At 36.1% G+C, this 18642-nt stretch overlaps 1 protein-coding gene across 1 annotated transcript in view; it reads left to right on the top strand.

The window, feature by feature from the left end:
• Positions 1-18642, top strand: part of ANGPT2 (angiopoietin 2) — an 87594-nt gene that overhangs the window by 25942 nt on the left and 43010 nt on the right. Inside the window, exon 2 of the mRNA XM_057375906.1 lies at positions 18401-18548. The gene's annotated coding sequence lies outside the window, so the exon portion shown is untranslated. The remainder of the gene's footprint in view (positions 1-18400; positions 18549-18642) is intronic.

The raw sequence follows: 18642 nt of genomic DNA, 5'->3' as shown, positions 1-18642 counted from the left end.
TGAAGTACTTTAGCTTTAATGAAAGCAGARAGCCTTTTCAAGAGGCCATCATTCCATATGCAAGCAGTTGCAATTTGAAAACCCAAGGATACTCAGCAAGTACTGTACATAAAATAATAGCAACTGGGATTTGAGCTTAAATGCAAGATACTCTGAAGCATAGAATCAGTCACAGCCTTCAAGCAAAACTACTAGTTATTTCCTAGTCAAACATCTGGACGGCTTAGATAAAACACATATGCTCAATAACTCTCATGCAAACTAGTTTTCTAGTAAAAGTATGTAAATAAATATTTATCATATCTGGCTCTGTCCCAATCCAGAATTCCCACTAAAATGCATGGGAATAAGGTGGGTGTATCAGGAATACAGCTCTCTAGCTCTGTAACAATGCAAACTCCCATGATGTAAGAGAAGGTAATGTTTGTTTGCACACATGCAATGCTAAAGTATATGCACTACTCAGAGAATGAGGAAAATGAATCTAATCTAGCTAGTCCTGCATAAGGGAAAAGGTTTTAAAATGTCCTGCACACTCACTGGATCATGTGTGTATTTTTATTTTAAAATTCYATTAGGTTTAAAATTGAGGAGCTAAGGTGGTAGTACTAATGCAACCCATGTAGTTTTTTTCTCAAAATGACATTATTGATTATAGTGTAATGCATTTGTCCTTATGCTGTGGATAGATACTGGGAGAGCTATAAAGCCATCATTGCTGAGACTGTTGATGGAGGCAAGAAATCACTGCACAACACTGGAATACTCCTGGGTTTAAACAGAGAAACAGYAATGATGTGATTTGGAGGGAATTCAATAAACCCTTCTTATTAAAAAGAGGCCAGTGTCATACAGAATTTGAAAGAAGAGGAAAGCTAAGTCTTCTCCAGAGAAGATACACTCATAAAGTCCAAAGTGRTTTTTAATGATTTCACAGCTAAACAAAACTACATGGTACTGTCATGCTCTTCTCTGCTGTATAAAAGACCCCTTATTTCAAACAAACATGACAACTAAAAATGAAATAATTCCATATTAAACTTAAAACAGTAGTTTTATCTTTACAACCTTATCACAGCTGAGTAATTCTCCAGTTTGCAGTAAAGCTGAAATCAGTATGAGATGATTAGAGAAGGAAAAATTAAAATACTTTGAGTAAGCAAGTTTTATACTATTTAATAAATGAAAGGAATACATCAGGTTCCTTAGGCTCATTAAAAGCTGAACAAATTCACTGAGACATACTCTGTAGTGCCAGCATGATACAACCACAAAGCATGCAGATCAGGGTGACAGCTAAAAAGCAACAGAGAGCTTTGCACATAATCTAAAACTAAATCTGYATGTAATTTCCTTCCYTTTGTTAATTGAAGATTAAAACTAAATCAAGGGGAAGCCTTCTATGAGGCTACTTCCAACAACAGATGACTCAACTAGCACCTGAGAATTTGTTGTGCCTGTGTGTACTGAGGTTCTGAACTTCCTGTTTCAATAAAATACCAAACAAGTTGTGTTTCCTTTACAAATAAGCCATTACATCAAACCCTGTTCCTATAATTTCAGTTTTTGTCCACATTCCAACATTTTCTTTGGCAAATGTAGAAACATTCTAATTAAAGAGAAGAGAAAAACAAGCATCATTCATCRTGGTAAGAATGAATGCTTGAGAGAACATCCTTGCTGGTTACTTGTTCATTCAGTTTAATCTGGCTTTTAAAGTGCACTTAATTATGGCATGCAATGCTCTTAGATAGAATATGGGTAACAGGGTTTCCACTAATAGTGTCTCTGAAAAGCTATTAAAGGTAATAATAAATTCCTCTAATGCCATACAAATGAAATCCCATCTGTATAAAGTAATTAAAAATATTTTCAGAAACACYGTAATACTTGAAATACACTATTCTTTAACATATAATTTGATCTTTTTTAAGTGGAAATGTTCCTGTGTTTTCCTCAGCATGATCTATAAGTGCAATAAGAATCCTTTCCAATGTTCCTTTTCCTAAATTTTCAGTTTTTGTTAATGTTAGATTTCAGATAAAAGAACTCTGTCCATTTGCAATCAACCATGAGAAAGACAAATTCCCACAAAAAGGTGCAAACACTGCATCATGTAATTGTCTAGTTTAGTACAATACTGCCTATGTATTACAACATATGTGATTTCTTTCCTAAATTTATTTAACCACATAATTGGAAGTGCTGATTCACCAAGGCAGAAGCTCAAACTTAAAATGACACTATAATAGGAGTTATAATTAACCAAACAAGTTAGATAAGTCCATATGCACATTGTATCTTAGTGAAGAGCACTGCTTCTCTGTGTTATAAACCAAAGGGTTCCAGCAAATGAAGTCAAAACCCCAGTCAGCTGCTCAGGGTTGTGTCCTAGACAAATCTGGAATGCAGTAGGAAAAACATCCACTGTAAATGGTTAAAGTCAGTAGAGGATGCCTAAAACTTCTGATAAAAGAAACAACCACTATGATGTTTGCAACATCCTCCAAAGACAGCATGAAAATAGAAATAGTGCWGTTAATCCTGGAAAAACCCTACGTTAGAGAAATGATCTCACCAAAAAGGAGAATGGTTTGGCAGTGTTGTTGAGAAGAAGCCAGCAGCCCTACAGCAGTGGTGTGGTGCTCTAGGGGAAAGCACATGACAGGAGATTGGATGGCAGTGAGTGCTCACAGCCCAGAGAGCAGCCATATCRTGGGCTGCATCAAAAGCAGAGTGACCAGCAGGGCAAGGGAGGATGATCTGCCCCTCCACTCTGCTCTCTTGAGATCCCTGTGTCCAGCTCTGAGGTCCTCAGCATAAGAAGGGCATGGAACTCTTGGAGCAAGTCCAGAGGAGGTTACAAAGATGACCAGAGGGCTGGAGCACCTCTCCTAAGAAGACAGATTTACAAAGTTGGGATTGCTCAGCTTGGAAGAAGAGAAGGCTCCTGGGAGATGTTAGAACAGCCTCCCAGTGCTTTATAAGGGGGCACGAGAAAGCTGGAGAAGGGCTTCTTACAAGGCCAYGTAGTGACAGRAYAYGCAGAATGGCCTTAAGATGAAGGAGGGTTGGTTTAGATTTGATTCTAGGAAGTTAGCACTAGTTCTAGTTTGCACTAAACAGAATTTTTGCACTTTTCCCCTGGATTGTCCAAAACATATTAGTTTAAAAGATAGATACTAATTAATAGTTACTATTAAAACAAAATTCCACCCCATTCAGACTACCCATAGAAGGCCTATCCCTCAGGCAAACATACTGCTGTCAGATTTCTCTCTCTAGAATAGATTTAAAAGTAGGCATGGCATGCAGCAAGGATTCTTGAAGATGAGCAGAATCAGGCTGCCTTGTGTCCACAGGTAAAAGTTTCTCATGTGAACCACTGCCAGAGTGGTYTGCTTGAAATGAATCTGATAAAGCCTCCAGGCCACAAATCAATCTGGTAAAACAAAATACGGGTAAAGTGTGACCTTTCTGTCAGATTGGGAAAAAAAGAAAGGACAGAAATATTCTTCTGAAGATCAAGAGGTCCCTGGTGCAGACACCGTCCTTGGCTTTGGATTTGTACAACACATTTAGATGCAAACTCTAGTTTTATGTTCAGTGGAAAATAATGAAGAAATTACCTTTGTAATAGTAATATACTGACWAGGAAAGTGAGAATCTTTTTTTCATTTCAGGCTCTGGGACCAACTTCAGGCAAATATTAATGCTTTTTAAAAATTATGAATTTAGACCATCTTTTAAATATTTCTGATAAATAACTTCAATACACAAGACATAAATTATTGTAAGAAAAACRTGAAAATAGAACTTCTTCCCTTTGTATAAACCTCCAAGGTCTGCAACAGAATCTCATCAACACATAATAAATCACAAAACAGTAAGAACAAGTACAGAAGTATGCCCATATATAAAATCATACCCTCACAAGCACCACAAATCAAAACCAATGCAAAATAAATCAGCTGAAGATGAAATCAGTTGAACAACTGTCTTATGAATACATTATAAAATTGAAATTTTTGGTGTTTGTGTGGTTGGAGCAAAGGTATGAGAGTTAGGAATCAAAGGAGACTATTTAAATTCTTCCATCAGGGAAACTAAGACTAGAAGGACAAAATCTGGCACATATTCATGGAGTATTTTCTTCATATTAGCTGTGAATTACTTCAGCCTCAATTTTGGAGGACAGAATTCTGCAGTTAGTGTATCTTAGACACACTTGAAATGTGAAAGTGCCTGAGAACAAAAGCTTTGTCAGCTAAAATGTGCATTCTGAAGGTACATGCTCTCAGAAGATGTAACTGAGAAATGCATTCAGAAAAATATCAGATCTGCAGGCCATGATCCCAGACTGTAGAGACTGTCATGGGCTTCAGTGTCATATTCTCCTCCAAGAACATGAACATAGTTGCACACAACCTTTTGTTTATGACTAGATGAAGAAACAGCAAGAAATTCATTAAAATAACTTTAATTAAATAAATAAGATTCACTTTTGCTGGAACCATTGCATGACACTGTGTTTTGAGGGAGTTAGATTTGTGACTAATTTTATTGCCTGGATATAGTGTACTACAACTATAATAAACAAAAGCCAACGAGAGCATCTCAACAGCTGTCTCCACTAAAACTGCCAGAATAGAAATTTCCCCTTCCCAACATAAAGATAGCTATAAAGAGTCCCCATGAAGTTCCACTTTATTTTGGCTTCTTCAGCTATTCCATCTAGAACTACGGTTAAATAAATGATAACATAATGATAAGAGCACATAATTCAACACTTTTCCTCTTATAAAACAACATTTCTTGATAGGTGCATTGTACTGCACTACATAGAAGCATTACAATTTCACATTTTAAATAAATGGAATGTATTTTGGACTGACAGCATTTTATCTGTTACAGATAAACACTGCCTATTAGCCTGATTTACTGTTATGCAATAAAATATACATAAACAAATAAAATATACATAAACAATTTCCTTCTACCATAACAAGTGTGAGGATCAAGCAAGACAAAGCAGGATTTCTGAAGCTTTAGCTATATAACCCCCGTGGGGCTCCCATGGCTTAACCAACAAAAAATCATTATATTCAGGAGCCAGGAGGTTTTCTAGCACATTCTGGTCTCATGAAACTCGCATTCTTCCATTTTGTTCATGTAAGGAAGACAGAACACTAATTTTTCTGTCAGAACCATCTATACATGCAGTAAGTTTCACTCATAAAATACTGAACATGTACAGAGAAACCTTCTTTACAGAAGGATAAAAGTATTCAGATGGCAGTGACTAATACAACCATGATATCTCTAGGCATTATGATAATATACATTACTTACTCTAGGAAAAAATACTAAAGCTAAAAGCTGATTTTTAGCATCAAGCACTTTTGCAAAGTCTACGTGACCATCTGCCAGTGAGCTTGCAATGAATCATACAGGCGAACACAATCACAGCACAACATCACCAGAAAAGAAAAGGCACATAAACTTAACTAGTTTTTTTTCCTACTGTGCAAAAAAGATCAAAGTAAAACTTTGATTGTGTTTGTAAATGATAACACAGTTTTCCCAAGTTTCTAGAAATGKAACATTACAGTTCAGATGATAATGTAAAAGCAGAACGTGTTACATTTGCAGCAAAGCAGAAATTTACTAAATCTACATCACTAGAACTCTAAAGCTCTGTTCTTCCTGGCAGTTAGCATTGGCTGCAAAGGTGGCTGGGCCTGGCTCTGTTCTCATTACCTGTACACTAATTTCAGCTTCCTTACTGCAGGCTTTGCTTGCTCTTCTGGAACTTTGTTGTCACAGTATTTCCCTTTTAAGCACATCCTAGTGTTTCTTTTCATTTAAGAATCTTGTCCTTTCAAGAAACTCAGAAAACAACCCTAAAGCAAACAACAAGAGCTGCATTTTTGGTTTGCGAAATGTATTTTATCTTTATGTGCAGAGAAATTCTGGGTTGGAATGAGCCATTCTGTCAACATTAGAACCTTCTTTTAGCAAAAAATTTACATTCACTCATTTTTCATTGTTCATCTTAGTGCAAACTAGTTAAATGTGGAGAGGAACCTGGTGGCATATATTACAGTTACAAGCAAAGTAACAAGTGAAAAGCTTTTGTGACTAAACTGTACCAAGGCAGCAAGAKCCTATTAGTGAGATACACGAGGCTATCGCACTATAAGCAAGGACTGCAAAGTGGTAAAACGAGTCACAGAACTGATTTTCATCCTGAAAAATTGGCTMTGTAGCTAAAACAGAGCTCTTTTTATGAGCTAATTGGGGTGTTACAAGTTATTTGTAAATCATTGCAGAAAATGATGATGTGCTCTGGTGCACAGATGAAGCACATCAGCCAGAGAAGCCACAGGGGTAGGGTGGGTGTCCTTCCCAGAATGGGATTCTGAACAATGATCAGATGCATCCATAAAGCCCGACAAGTTTCTAAAACTATTTTATCTTGGCTTTGGTTTTTTTGTGTGAATATGCTATCTGAGTATACTACATCTTTAAGAACTTTTTGATAAAATTGGCCTTTTGACTTAGAATGTCTTTGTAAACTAACATTTAAAGGACGTATTCCACAAAAAATGATGCTATGTCTTCCTCCTTCCAGTTTGAGACAATTTCCCTGGCATGGAAGCAGGATGTACTTCAAGTTCTCATGTCTTCACTGGTAATAAAGGATAAAATTAGTGCCAGGCTCAACAATCTGTCTTTATTAAATAAAAATAGTAATTTACATTCGCATCCTGAATATGTAAAATTTCCTTTCTTTCTTGTCTGTAGCAATGTGTCAGATACAGGAATTGTTCACAGATGTAACACAAAGTAAAAGCAGTGGAGTATTAGATTATTAGAGGAGCCGCATATAACTAGAGAAATACTGCAGAAATAAAAAATATAGCACCTTTTTTTAACCTAGGATATAAAGTGAGACAATGCCCAGCAGGTGATTTATACCATCTCTTGTAATACAGCTAATATTAATATTAAAAGCATGATAAATGAAGGTAAATATTCTCAGGGCTCCTTCCGTTAGACTGGAGTTGAAGTGCTTGAAAATCCTCCACATGCATTAACCTGAACATTCTAAAAGTTCTACCTGCAGCCACAGTAAGTTTTAGCAAGTGAAATCTGTACRTGACGTGGATTGTGCTGTAGACAGGATGCCCAATTCCAATTTAATTTGAACTTTTCTACAGTATCCAAGGTATTGAGAGGACCTGCTTCTCATTAGGTATAATAAACACATACATGCCAATAAAAGGAGTTGAACAGTATTAGAGGTATAAATAGATGCAAGAAAAAAACATCTTGAAAACAATGACAAATATGTAGATGATATCAGTAATTTACTTTCACATTTTTGAAATGTGAAAGGAAGGTCTTACAATGGGACTTTAGATTTACATGTCTGGGACTGCTAACTGAAGTCTACAGAAACCAGGATTCTGGATTTCAAAATCACACTAAAAAAAATGGTTTGTATTTATTTGCTGCCTTCTATTGCCATTTTGCTGAGGAACATTTTCATGCTTCTGTAACCACAGGAATAGAATTATTTCCCCTAAATTGAGCTACCATTTTTTTCTTAATCTAATTAGTCCACAATCTAGGACATAACAGACCAAAAGGACAGAGTAACATATCACTGGCAACACCCAAATCAAAGGTAAGATTTATCTTTTATCCCAAAACCCTTGAGAAAATTTATAACAGCTGCAGTTTACATTTCAAATACAAATGAAACTACTCATGCACATAAGATTAAAAGGCTCTTAGGCTTTTCTAAGCTCATAGATCAGATACATTCTTACCTAAAGATGCAGAGAGAGAGATACTAGGATTTTTGGAAGTCTCTAAACCTACAGTGAGACCCTTTAAAAATCTGCCATTCATTTATGAACATTAAACATTTTAAAGTTTTAACCACAAAGCATTTTAAAGCACACAATACATGGCTCTTCCAGCTCAGAGACATTAAAAGTTGACTATAACAGTTGAGACCAGGGCAAAATATAAAAATTAAAACCAGAATAAGGATTTAGTAATCATTTATTCCTCTGGTTTTATTCTCCTGCCTGTATCTTTTATTTCTGCTGAGTTTGGCAGATGTCCCACAAAATGGGGGATGTCCAGTATTACACAGTGAAGTCTTATGTCTCATATGAAAAGCATATGGAGTATGGCTTCCCACATATTTTCATTGAAACCAGGCTGGTTTTCAGATGCCTAGTAAACTGGGAAAATGACACAATGCATACATGGATAAAACCTGAATGTACAGCAGATGCAGTACCAACTGCAGTGTATTTAATATCCATGTGCAGAGCTGTTACATGGTCCCAAACTGTCCTGAATTTCAACAATTAGTATTTAGGATTCACAACTCTGCTTTTAAAGAAGAATATTAACTGGAAAAAAAAAGAATAAAAAGAAAAGGACAAGAAACCCTCTCTCCCTTATTTCTAATCCTGAATACTTTAATTTCTGTTTGTCTTCTGTTCATTAAAATTGCTTCATTCCACCAGCTGTGATATGGCGTAATACTTACTAAGCCATCTGCCAATTCTTYTTTTTAGAAACAGGTGCCTTCTTCTGACATGGAACAGCCACAAAAGAGATGGAATTTGATGAATGAACATTTAATGAATTTATGAACATAGAGAAATCAATGAAAGGGAACCAATTTTCATTTATTKCAAAGCCTCATTTGGACCAGCCATGAAAGCCAATATTTTAACTAGTGGCAATACCCCTTGAAAATGCTTCCAATACTCTATCTAGTCCAYGGAATGTTTGGTGAGAAATCTGTATCTTTAAAATAATTCTCACTGTGTAAAGCTAATGCAACTGGCAACTGCTTGAGGATCCACATATTTTGATTTATTTTAAAAATACACTTGTATTTCAAATAAAGACAGTTCTTGGCTACCGTTCATGTCATTAACAGTTTTAAAAGCCTCAGGCCATTCTCCATAAGCAGGCTCAGGGTGTCTGCAAATTACAGTAATGCAGAACAGACCCACATTTTGTTTACTTCAGCAGCTTCTGATCATTGTGCATGATAGACATGTCACAAAAAGGTTCTGTCTGGGACTAGAAAAGTCTTCTAAATGAGAAGCCCCCAGTTTGCCTATAAAGCATCTTTTTTTTTTTTTTTTCTTAGTCCTCGAGGCTATCCGTTTATTGAAATACCTATCTTAAAAACATGTGTATTTTTCTTTATTGGGTGTACTATAGTCTGAAACTGTGGGCCAGCAGAGTTAGGTCAGAGGTAAGTGAGTGCAGATTTTCTGCCCCCATTGTAGAACCAGCAGGTAAAACACATATGAATACAAAGGAGCCCACTCCACATCAAACAAATGTTCCAAAATAGAGGTTTTAAAAGTAGAGAAATGAATCTACTCCAAGTTAATGAAAATGAAGAGCAGTCTGATTTTGATGTAAAATTTGTGGCTTGTTAAGTTCATGATGTACTTATTTAAAAATTATTCACTGTAAATATGTTTAGATAAGTTTTCTTAAAAAAAAAATCTGAAAACCGAAGTAGGAATTAAGCTATTGATAATTGAGAATAATTTGTCTGGTTGCAAACTTCTCAGACAGCAAAGCAGCTTTTCATCTGGGCAATAATCTATGAAACACAGCCTCTGATGCTGTTGGCAATTGGAATAGCTGTATTCTTTTGCATGTCACTAATGGAATTAATAATATAAGAGGAAGTTGTCCCAACATTGTAAAGAAATCTGAAAGCATAATAATATCGATATTAAACCCACTGCTGAATATATTGCAATAATTGTGCTTAACAGTTTGCAGGCATTAATATTAGCTTGTGCATGACAGGTTTAATTTCATGTTGGTGAGMAAATGCATGAATTATTTCAATTATATTAATTACATTTTTATCATCTGAAGAGGCATATTTTTTCCTGTAAGCACTTTTCACATGTGTTGACATAAAAACATTTTTCTTTCTTTCATCAAAGTGACGAGCTTTGATGAGACAAATTAAGAGATGAAAAAGCTTATTAATTTATACTGCTGCCAGTACAGGATTTTCCTTTACATTTTTCAGCATTTTGCCATCTGTATTACTCATACAACAGGGATTCCTCTGCTTCTCATGAGAGGCTTTTCTACAGTCTCATAGATCTTAGCTTCAGAAGATGTATCTTTATATTCTGTGTGAAATTAAAACAAAGTTTAGGCCATGACTCKGAGCAGTTTCCCTGGGTGCTGTAGYCCTGCCTGTGAATACGTCACAACTGCCTGAAAACTCGGTCCATTTCTGGCCCATCCTTCCTCACTGTGGACTACACTGGGGTTCCAGAACAGTCTCTCTTAAACATTTCAACTGACAATTACCAAAGGTGTGCTGCTCTCAACCTTGCAAAATGTGCCTACGGAGTAAAAGAATTATCGCTCCAGAGTCAATAATCTATTTGACCCAATTTCTTACTGGCCTGTTTTTTTTAATCAATTCACAGTCCARGCTGAGAGAGGTAAAGCAACACCATTTGGATACAACAGTCTCCAAACGGTAATAAAATTAAAAATACTGATAATATATTAACAACAGTACTTTAAGATTAGACAATGAAACACATCTGAAATTTAGAATAACCATCACTTATTTCCCTTAGTTTCATGACATTCATTTCACCTGACTTCTGGTGCTGSCATCTGAACTTGTTACCCATGAGTTTCCTTCTGATTAACAGRGAGAAATTTCTCTGACTCCACAAGGAAGTCTTGGTTGACCTGATCTTTGCATTTAATCAAAGAAGGCCACCTCAACTCCCTACACAATATTCCCTACAATATCCRTTATTACAAAAAGAAAACGTTCTAAGATGGCCAAGTTAAGAGATGATTGTAATTTCATGACAACATCCAGTAAATATTTAAAAGTTTGGATTTTGCTTCCTGAAAACGATACTCAAGTGGGTGAACAGGCAAAGGAATGCAGAARCCATCAGCTGGTCACTAATTTGATGAACTAGAAATGAAGTTATTTTTGTTCAAGAAAAATGCTATTCACTGGACATGCTATTAAGGCTCMGGCCTCATTAATGAAGCTGTAACAAATGAGAATGTATAATTTAAAACCAAAGGTGAAGCTTTATTAGTCATTTATAACAGAACTTGATCACAGATTTGACTGAAAATGTTGACATAAAAAACAAGTAAGAACAAGCAAGATGTTCTATAATCAAGTTTAAACTGAAGCTAATAGGCTAAGATTGAACTATTTGATTTGCAAATAAGTCAGTTTTGCTGTGGCTAGTCTGAATGTGGATTCACATTCAATGTAGACATCACCAATGTTGTCTACAAATTTCCTGCACATATAWTTCCAGTGAGACAGAATAAAGATTTTTGAATATTTAAATTTTCTGTGTAGGGAAATTACCCACATAATAATTCAGATTTAGGTAAATGTCCAGTAAAAAGACTTTCTAATTGGTTTATGTTKGGAAGAAAATACACCATTTTAATGATAGGATACTCATAAGAGATTTGATCTTGCCCATGTATTCTGCTGGAGATGGAGGATTATCTTTCCAACAAAGGATTTATTTGGAGAGAGAAAGAACCAGCCAGTGAGGTACTTACATTAGTATTTACAGAGCAACAGGTTGTGTGGAGGCAAGGAGTTCAAACTCAAAGAAGCCCTAATCTTGGTATCTGTTTGCAGCTAATCTTTGTCCTGTCCCATCATGGGTTCTGACGCCTCACTAACCAGGGAAAAAAACCCCACTTAAATTCCTGCCTTTGCTTGTACAGCAGTAAGACCAACAATAAAAGGAATGCCCAGTTTTAGTGGCAGAATCAGCAAGAGGGTGGGCACTGTTTTTGAGAACTATTACTGAACTATGTTTATTAGTACTGAAAAAAAGGAAATATTTGTCTTTTGGAGTGCAAAAATAGTTTGCAGTTGCTCTGTCCTCTTCAAATTACACATCCATAATATGGTTCAACAAATATGAATATACGAAAACATGCTGCAAATATTTTTCTTGCACTCTCCATAAAAAGGTTAGTGCACGTACTGTATTTTTTTCTTGAGGGAAACAGATGTCAGGAACTAGGTACCTTACTGTTGCCGTAAATGTCCTCTCCCTCTCTGAAAGCTTTGTTTATTCCCCTTACACAGTTTTTCACTTCCTTTTCATTCCCTCTTTGACATCAGTTTATCTTTGAATTCAGATTCTTAACTTGAACACGCTCTTCGGAAGTATGACATGCTGTTATTATCAAATAAGTGTGCTATTACCAGATGAGAGAACTTTCCGTTAACCTGAATGACTGCCTGCAAGAGGAAGGATTTAAGTCACAGGGTCTGGGGTGATTTGTAAGGCTATCCTACTGTCAGCTGCTTAGATGTTTTATAAATACATTCCTTTAAACAAATGACATGTGCATTTTTCTTTCGGATGTCAGTAAGGCAGATTTTTCATCTTCCAAAAGCCTTCTGCATTCTTTCAGAGTCTGCTGCCTTTTCACATCAATGTAACACAGCATTCACATAATACAACAAAAGTCAAAACCTTACATAAAGATTTTAGGTATAAATTGTCCAAATGCACAAAACTGTAATTAAAAAGACATTTTTCAAAGCATAGAAACAGTATATAAACACAAAGTAAGAACATCTGTTAAGGTTTTTCACTCATAATTCAACAGTAAAGAGTAAATATGCAAGTGCTATGGGAACAATTTTTAAAATCAGGTTTTAAAGGCTTTACCAGACTTAGCTGCTGCACATTAGCAYACAAGTTATTTCATTCAGTTTCAAACAAATGATAACCTGTTTAARCAAGTGCTATGTTTTGCCCAGTATAGGAGATAGACAGGGCATAGCACTTAGCACTRTCAGATATTCAGCAGTGCAGCTGTAAGATCCTTAACATTAGCTGTAATTTCCATGTTAGTTTTGAACTTGTGCTRTTTGAGTTTAAGATATAATTACACTTGTTACCAGCTAAAGTTTGCTGTCATCACTTAACTCTGAAGAGGATAAGCAYGGCCTTTGGGCACTATAGCCAAACTATATAAAAATGTTAGGGAGGAAGGACATGTAGCAACTATTCTTCATAATCCTGGGACTCACTTCCTACTTCAGCATGTGGATGACTCATCTTTCAAAGATTGAAACACATTCATTATTAGAAAATGCTCCCAGTGAAAGAAACTACCATCTGTCCTACAAACAGGAACTTCATTAATGTACAGTGAGAGTCTTAGATATGTGCCTACGTTATTTGTATAGACTAGAGTTCAAAAGATACTTGTGAATTCTACTTTAGACAAAATTTGAAAATTTAAACTGATAAAGGAAATCACTATAAAAGTAATGAAGCACTAGAAAATAAGAAGCATTTTGTATTTAATAAGGTTTTGAAATGTGGAAGCGATAATGACAGGAATTTTTAAAAACCCATTAAATCATGTATTATTATTACTCARGATATGGTATCATGAAGTCCCAATCTAAATTAACATGACCAATTATATTTTAGGTACAGTGGCATCAACAACATACCAAACACACACATATATACAGATATAAGTATGTATATATAAAATATAGAATGTATTTTAATACAATCTCGTCAAAAAACCTTGAGAAAATGTTATATTAACAATGTGGGATGCCAAAATAAGTCTATAATTTGAATATATGGTCACATTAAATGTCAGATTATCTGAGAAAAGATATCCCAAGTTTAACCCAAGAAAGTCCAGAAATGTCAATCCAGCCAGTGGCTAAAAAGAAAGCAATGATRTTGACATATTGGTAGGAGAGGTGCTGAATTTAGACCTTCCAAATTTGAAACAATTAAGCAGATAACCTACTTGTATGAAGCCCTGATGGTTGTCTAATCATCCTTATGATAGCAAAGTTRAATGTAATTTACAGAGGCAGAACTAATATAATAAACTTCACAAGCAAATCACATTTCAAATATTATGGGGGAGCCAGACAGAATATGTTACAAAATTCAATGTGTTGATGATAAGACCCAAGACAGAAACTTTAGATACATTAATGAAACCATAGCATCAAAAAAGGGAGAGAATAAAACATCAAAGAAACAAAGGAATATAGACATAACTTGCAGATTTAAATGCATTGAAGGATGATGGCAGTATTTTAAAGAGAAAAAGGGAGCATGCAAACATTTCCAAAGGAATACACAAAGTCTGGCTTTGGCTGCATTAAGCTTCCACTAGTGCTATGACATCTAGGAAAAATACTGTGTACTGAAATGATGGATTGGATGTTACAAGRCAAGATGGGAACAGACTGAGTCACCAAGAGAGGGTGGTAACTGAAATTTTCAGTGGATCAGATTATTGACCTCTTGTCCCTTCAGCAGAAGTACAATATGAGAACTACTGGGCAAATGCCCTCCCTAGAAAGGAAGGGCACTCAAAGGGACGTGATGGAACRTCAGAGATGGAACATAAAAATGATTATGAATTCACAAGATGCTACACCAGATGTTCTGAGTGATTAGAAATAAGCTGCAGCTGAGAAAGTGAGCAGAATCCTGAGACTTTGTTAAASAAGTCATGAGAGACTGGTGGAGAGGCCCAGACTGAATGAAAAAGTTAATAAGCAAATGGTGGGGAAAGAAGGAATGATTGGTGAGATATTATCTTTAATTTTAAAGTGCTAAAAATCTGAGGGTCTTGATGAAAAGAATTTCTTGGCCTTTAGGAAAACAATAATCTATCATTCCTCTCTTTATAAAAGAGTGGGAGATCTAAACCAGGCAGATTTTCAGCAGACTAAAAATCCAAGAGTCCTGTTCCCTGCTTTTCAAGTTACAAGTTCATGAGTCTTGTCCTTGTTGACATTTGTTCCTGAGAAAAATGCGAAACTACTCACAGTGGAAGAAAATATTTTGAAGACAGAAAATTGAACTATCATAAACTAATATTAAAGTACCAGGAAACAAAGGTGGGGACTTAACATTGAGTGTCAAAATGCGAGGAATGCAAATACCAGGAATATACAAAATACTTTATTAATTTATTCCATGTTTCAGATGATTTTTTCATCTCAGATTTGATTTTGAAGTTATATATTCTCATACTACAGCATTTTCATTTATGTATGTAGATCAAATATCCCTGTAGGAATGCAGCACCAAAACCTACTTGTTYACCTGGTTTTACCTTTAGTTTGCACGTATTTCATTATGTAGTTTCCCCTTCCTAAAATGAGAAAACTGCTGAAATGAKAATCTACTAAATCAACATCTTGAAAGTTTTTGGAGGCAAAGTTTGCAGATAGCATACTAAAGCCAAGTCAACATTTTCTTATATTACTTAAGAAGTTTATATGCTTCCTTTTCTATCAGAGATCTCACAAGATCTCTGTATCTGCCTGTCASACAGAAGCTGTGCAGCTGTAAGTAAATCATAATTGGAAAGATAACGTTAGTAGAATTCAGGCAAATTCTCTCAAAGCAGCCTGGTCATATGCTGTATGGAAGAAACCCAGGACTGGCTGAGTAAGGGAATTTACTGTTTCCCAGGAAAGGAAACTGCCTGCACACATCTGGCAAAACGTTCTAAATGTTTAGTTTTGACAAAATATACATTTCAGCTCTGCTTATAAGGTGAGTTCTGTAGAGTGGGTATCTTCTTTCTAAAAAGGGAAAGATCTAATTTGTACTTCAAATACACCAATCTACTATTTGCTATTTTATGGCATATACTGTATACACTCAGCTCTAAAGCAAGCAGGAACTCACAGGCTAAAAGCTATATTTTAGTTTACAGAAAAAAGTATCATGAATGTAAATACAACACTCCATATCAACAGCAGAAATGAAACATGAAGAGAACAATGAACATGAAAGAAATGAGGTGACTAGTCTGAATTACGACTTTTTACTCAGTTTCTGACTTTTATAAGACTCCATGCCAGATTATTTAAATTCCTCCCTGCTTCAGCATGTCTAATAAAGAAATGTCCTTCTCATAACTGACAGGGGACAGATCTTCTCAGTAATTCAGTTTTCAGAATAACCCCTTCTGTTCAARCTGATTTATTATAATGTCTCTAATGCTTAGTAAAAAGGCTGTATTCAGGCATCTTCCTTCCTCTTCCTCACATTTCAAGGACAAAAATGGATTTAACTTGCCTTACTTTTCACACCAGTTTTCTAAATTTAGCTGTTACTACTTTCTTTCCTCCTGAACTCTGACTAGCTTTGACTCCCTGGAGAAGAAGAGAAGACCACTTCCTCCTCTACAGCTGGGAAAGCTGCTCCCAAAGGGATAGAAGGGGTGAAGGATCACAATCAACTGCTCTAAAAGATGCACCAAATACAGCACTGTGCTGTAGCAAAGGGTTAAAGGGATGTATATTTATTTCATTGGCAAGGTGAACACTCACCGACTTTCCTGGACAGTGGGAGAAAGCACCTCATTAAAGCAATATGAGCCCCTTGGACCCAGATGGGGAAACAGCAAAACCCTCTCTTGGTTATGTGGGTGTTGGGGCTGGTATCCCAGTTATTGTCCCTACAGTTTGGGATTATCAGTGAAAGGCTGAGCAGAACATCACCACGGTGAAGCTCAGGGTGTTACTCCAAGAGCCAGATAAGGAGCACAGTGAGGGGCGCTAACTGGTGGTGTCTGCTGTGCCCGTAAGAGTTCCATGAGTGTTTGCTGTCACTTCTCACAGCAATACCTGTGCCTTCAGTACCTTTTCCCTGAACTGCAGACAGCTGCCACAGCAACTGGCCATTCATTCATTCATTCATTCATTACAACAAAAAAAATCAAGACACAAACCCCAAACCCAGCTTAAAACAGAGTAGGAAAAAGGAACTTGTTCCTCTTTCCAGTATTCCTACAACCACAGTTCTCCCTAGTGGAGGCCCAGGATACAGCAAGTCTTCTTAGGCAGTCCCCAAGTTCAGCTCCTGGCCTCCTTACAGCACACGGGCCTCCCGGGGTTGTTTCGGCCCTTCAKAAAGGAAAATAGACTCCAGTTCAAACATTTAGAGACACTCATCTCTCCTCAAAAATCCTGCAAAACTGAGCTGCCAGATTACGAGGGTGATCTGACTCACTACAGTGGCATACAGAGGGCAAGCTTCATAGCCATTCAAAAACTACTGATTTAATCAAGCCTCTCATGGAGATCCTGTCTAATGAATCCTCAGCAGATTCTCCCTTAAGTATTTTCTTTTATATATGTTCAGTTCCTTGAGTAGAGGTCTAATAACTAAAAAGAAAACTTCTAAAAGACTGCACTGTTTAGTCTCGTATTTTCATTTAGTATCTAAGTAAAGAATTAATCCATTAAAATATAATTAGAAAAATATTTTCCTCCCGTTCTTCCGCATTAAGAGACAGATATTTCCAGGTCTGGAGTAATCTAATTTTCAGCACTACTCTACTGAGTATAAGCAAGTGGTGGTGAAAGGAAGGATGACTTGGAAGAAATGACCCTGTATTTTTTTGGGCCAGTTGTGCAAGTAAAGTAGGGAACAGATCAATTTAAGAACAAGTCATAATGGGAAATTCTCATTTAACTTAGCAAATTACTTAAAGKACCCAAATAACAGAAAATACTGAATTGGAATGTTTGGTTAAATACTTAGAAATGCTTCACCCAGTCTAGTGCCTTAATCTAAYGCTATATTCTGTCTTCATTGAATAATAGTATGTTGGTCAAGTATCTTACCAAAGACTGGAATTTATTATGGAGCAATTCACATGGAATTAAACATTCGTTCAAAGACTTCAATTCATTGAAAATGAGAAATCGGTATACAATGAGTTTGAAACTTTGTTATCAATGCAAGTTGCTGTCACATTAATCTGCTTTGCTATTGCAACACAAATTTGAAGGGATGGAGAATGCATACTTCATATACCAAACCCTCCAAATATGTGCATTTTGTTGCAAATAATCTTGGCAATTCCAAATATATTCCTCTGTTTCCTCTGGTTGGAAGGATGAACAATGGCATATGAATACTCCAGGAAAAAATCTGACAAATTGCTTCCACTCATCACAGTCCAAATATAATCAGAATCTTTCTGGAATTCTCCAGAATGAAATTATAGAGATTTTCCTTTCCAAAGGTAACTATGTAAAGAAGCACCAGCAGTTTCCAACAATCTAAGATAATGAATGTTATCAACTGCTACAAATATTTTTCACAACCCTTGAATGCAACTTCCATGATATAAAAAAGTAAACCCATATCAATATGCCACATGAGATACAGCAAGTTGTGTAAGAGTCTGTCCTAAGAGAAATATTTGGTCAATAAATCATGTTTGTTTGACTAGCCTGACATTCTCTTTGTTTATTTTAATTAAGAAAAATCTGTAGTTTCCAGATCCAAACCTGGCCAAAATCTCCGGGAGTTTGTCTTCAGGAGTCAGTATCCTATCACGCTGGTTTCAAGAAGACATTTTCTTCCTACAAGAAAGTAAACTTTTCCAAAATTTCAGTGGAATGAACTCTTTCCCAGGGTCTGGTAAGTTGGCTAGTAATTTTCTGCTTTTTCAAGATGACCGATCATTGCAGAGACCATGGGAGTTAGGAAGTAGGGGGAAGCTCCTTTTTTACTC

The sequence above is a fragment of the Malurus melanocephalus genome, unplaced genomic scaffold, assembly GCF_030028575.1.
Source record: "Malurus melanocephalus ecotype Western Australia unplaced genomic scaffold, MMel_1.1 scaffold_263, whole genome shotgun sequence".
Taxonomy (NCBI): domain Eukaryota; kingdom Metazoa; phylum Chordata; class Aves; order Passeriformes; family Maluridae; genus Malurus; species Malurus melanocephalus.
This window is presented reverse-complemented; position numbering and strand designations above follow the sequence as displayed.